The 4,141-nt window shown below is 33.8% G+C and overlaps 1 protein-coding gene across 4 annotated transcripts in view; it reads right to left on the minus strand.

Annotated features, from left to right (window-relative positions):
* Positions 1-4,141, minus strand: part of PIK3C2G (phosphatidylinositol-4-phosphate 3-kinase catalytic subunit type 2 gamma) — a 469,433-nt gene that overhangs the window by 26,638 nt on the left and 438,654 nt on the right. The window lies entirely within an intron of this gene.

Consider the following 4,141-nt stretch of genomic DNA (forward strand, 5'->3'; position numbering starts at 1 on the left):
TCTTTCCTTCCAGTCATTTCTAATTTTCTTCCTTTGAAATGATATTGTTCAATATTTTTGGCTATTTAACTTTTACTTTTCTTCAAGGTCTGATGAAAATGCAAAATAATTTCTGTGGTCATGTTTCCTTAAATGCTCTTAGTATAGCCCTTATCACTCAATAAATATTTGTACTTTTTCTACATGTCTGAGTGTGCTTAGTGGATTACAATATGACTCAGGGTTACTTTTTAACCCTATATTCCCAAGGGACATGAACACTTCTTGCTACACAATGTAAATCCTAAACATATATTTAATAATGAAAGTAACCTGGATTTGTCTTTTGAGTTACATTATTACATCATTAAAATGAGGACTTTAGTTTTTTAATTAATTTTTTTTTTGGTTTATAGCCCAATAATGAAGTATCATTCACAGTTTTCTTAATATTTTCTTTGACAGTCTCTGGTTATATATTCTCTGAGAGAATTTAGAGGAAAAAAATTATTAATAGCAAATCATTTGTCAGCTAGCTTCAGTGGCATAATGCTAATACCATACTTAGTGATGCTGAGACCACAAGGGAAGGTTCAAGGTTTTTATCCCAAGGTGTCCCTGGACATCTGTATTACACATGCTTCTCTGTCACCCTTGACTATGAATGTGGGTAGATCATGGTACAAGGACCCTTTTGGGGGCACCACTTTCTCTCTCTCTTTTAAGAATTAAATTTAGAAAACGAATTTGTCATTGTTCAATGATAGATACATTGTGGTTCATATTGTTTTCTAATTCTCAATCTTAACTTGAAATCTTCTCTGAGTGAAATTTACATATGAGCAGTAGGTTTTCTCCCTCAAACTTTTTGTATGCTTATAATAGTAAGTCTATAAAATTTGTATTATTTCCATTTTACATATGAGGAAACTAAGACACTTTGTCCGATCATGCTGACAATAAACGAGGCAGGATTAAATGATCTCCAAAGCCTATGTTTGTCAACATTATGCTGTAAAATGTCAACAAAAGAGGACCATAACACAAGAGAAATATTGGGTTGTCAGAAAAGTCACGACATATTTTTGCATAGAAAAACAGAAAAAAAACATGTCATACTTTTCTTACAACCCAATGGTTTAAATGAAGAATCAAAGAGGAAGAATTTAAAGTACTTTTATCTAGAATATTTTGGTCTTCTGTTTCAAATTGGTCTGGGGTAGTTGACCGTGTTTACTCTAACCATTTATGATAACCCAAATATTATGTACCCTAAATATGGTTGTGTTGGGATGCTTGAGTGCATGGCACTACAGCAGATAAAACATTGCTTATTATGCATAATATGTCCATTGGCATTAAAGATAACATTCCAAAATTTAATTGTTTTGGAGGGCTGGATGCTGAAACAGTGGTAAAGTGAGATGCTCTGCAAGGCTGACCCACATGAGAAGGTTCCAGGTTTGCATCCAACGATATCTCTGAGTATCCGTGGTTTGTGTGTGACCATGACCTGGGGTTGGCTGAAGCTGGAGGTGGATCATAGCTTCAAGACTCTTGAAAGTTCTATGTCTCTATCTCTCTGTCTCACTTGTGGATGAAATAAATGTAATTTTTTTTCAGATGATAAAATATTCATATGATTAAAAAAGTCTATTTGGGACCAGCAGTTGGCATAATGGCTGTGTCTCTGGACTCCCACGTAGTTGACCACAGTTTGAATCCCAGACCCAGTGGCTTAAAACTCATACTGGATTAGTGTGCGTGCCCCAAATCTCAAGAGGATAATGGAGAAAAAGGGATTGTGGTGTGGCCATACCCTCTGGGGGGTGATTTCTGGCTTTTTGTCTCTTTCTTTCTGGCAAGTGCACAGACACTATAGCAAAAGCCTCTCCAAAAAAAAAAAAAAATGTGTATGGTAAAAAGTCTTATTTCCATTTCTAACATCTATTCATCCAGTTGCCACACCAATATTTTCTTAGTTTCTCATATATCTCTCCACGAGATACATATTCTTTCAGAGTTGCTTCATATAAGCAAATATGAATATTTCTATTGACCCCTCTCCTTTACTACAAACGGCATAACATATTTACTATTCTGCATAATGATCTCAGAGTTTTTTATATCAATAATACGGTACATATTTCCAGCTGCAATGATACAGGCAATAGGGTGCCAATGAATGATGCTGGAGCCATATAGGAAAGCCTGGAGTTGAGATTTTGGATTGGGCTGAAAATGCCAGGTGCACACTCCAACATATTCTTAGTCCAGGCTGGCTGGAGGGCTGAGAGTTAGACTGTGGCACAGTGAGACCTAGTTAGGGGTCTTTATTGCTCTTTCAGTAAATAAATACATAAACTTAAAAAAAATGGATCTTCTTTGTTATTATATGGTTTCATGTATTGTTATATAGAAGTACTGTAATTTAGCCAATTCTCCATTAGTAGGCAGTTGGGTTGTTTCTAATATTTTGCAGCTATTAAAAATCATATTGCAATGAATAGGCTTGTATATGCATCATTTTGAACCTATGCACAAATATCATGGGATACATTTCCAATAGCAGAACTGTTGGTCAAAGGGTATTAGCATTTGTAATTTTGATAAATGTAGCCAAATTGCCTTTCATGGAGCTTGTACCAATTTGCATTACCACTAGCAGTATATGAGAGCTCCTGCTGATTTATAACCAAGCTTGTTAATTAACTTTTTGGGTTTTTGCCAATCTGATGAGGGAAGAAAAAAATGGTGTCAGTGTGATTTAATTTGCATTTCTTTTATGAGTGAGGTTGAGTATCTTTTCATTTGGTTAAGAGCCACTTGTATTTTCTTTTGTTATCTATGTAGATTATCTTTTTATGTTATTTTCTCAATTTTCTATTTGGTTGTTGGTCTTTTTCCTATCATTTTCTAAGAGATGATTATGTGGTAGATAACTAACTGTGATGAATTACAAATATTCCACCCATTTTGTCATGATTTTTGCTTTTTTTTTTTTTTTAATAGGGTGTTGTTTTGTCATGATTCTCTTACCTCATCCTCTCAAGTCTCTAGGACTACAAGTGTCTCCTCATCCGGTTTTTAGGGTGAGCCAGGAATCCAGCTGGGACCCCCATGTGTCTCAACCTGCCAAGTAACAGTGTCAACCGGCCAACACTAGTGCAGCTGTCTCATTTCTTTTTCTTTCTTTCCTTTTTTTTTTCTTTTGATTTTCATTTGCTATAGTGTTTTATGCCATGTGGAATTGTTTGGTTTCTGGATTTGAAGCCACAGCTATAGCAGTTCAACAATATTTTTAAGCTTAAATTATTTATTTAATTTTACCACTGGCTGGCCCCACAGTTCAATACTTTAAAAGATTTCCTCCCCCATGTTTTCTTTGTCACATGTGTAGCTTCATTATTTATACTAAAATCTTTCTTCCATTTGTTATTTATCTTGGAATATGGTATGAAGTATAGGAGAGGACTTCAAAAAGTTTGTGGAAAATGGAATTAAAGTTCAAGTTTATTTTGATGCAAAACAATGTTGAAATCCATGCATAGGTTTTTCATCATGACAAACTTTTTGAGGGCATCTCATATTATTCCAGCCCCAGTTATTAAATTATCCATTGTTCTTTCAGTCACATGTCAAATTCCTGAATGTGTTTGGCTCTACTTATGGACATTCTATTATGTTACATAGATTCATGTATTTGAGTACTAATACCACATTGTTTTACTTATTGAGGTTTTATAATGTGTTTTCATAACCAGTAGGGCTTGTCTCCTCTCTGCTCTGATTTTACTATTTTTCTGGCTTTTCTTTTTTCTCTGTTTGTGACTCATAGAATTAGGTTATTCAGTTAAAAATAAATTTGTTAATATTTTTAAAAATTACATTTCAACATTAATTGGAAATATCCTACATCTTTAAGGTGATGAATCTTCCTATCTATAAGAATAATATGTCTTTCCATTTGGTCAAGGCATCTCAAATTCTTTATTAGCATTTTACAGTTTTCTTCATTTAGTCTTACATACTTCCTGTTGAATTTTCCCCCTATTTTTTGTTACTGTTATAAATTAGATCGCATCTTCTTTTATATATTATAACTATTTTACTTTTTTGGAGAGATTTTTTTTTTTTTTTTTTTTTTTTTTGCTTTAGGGGC

The sequence above is a fragment of the Tupaia chinensis genome, unplaced genomic scaffold (assembly GCF_000334495.1).
Source record: "Tupaia chinensis unplaced genomic scaffold, TupChi_1.0 Scaffold144702_1, whole genome shotgun sequence".
NCBI lineage: Eukaryota > Metazoa > Chordata > Mammalia > Scandentia > Tupaiidae > Tupaia > Tupaia belangeri.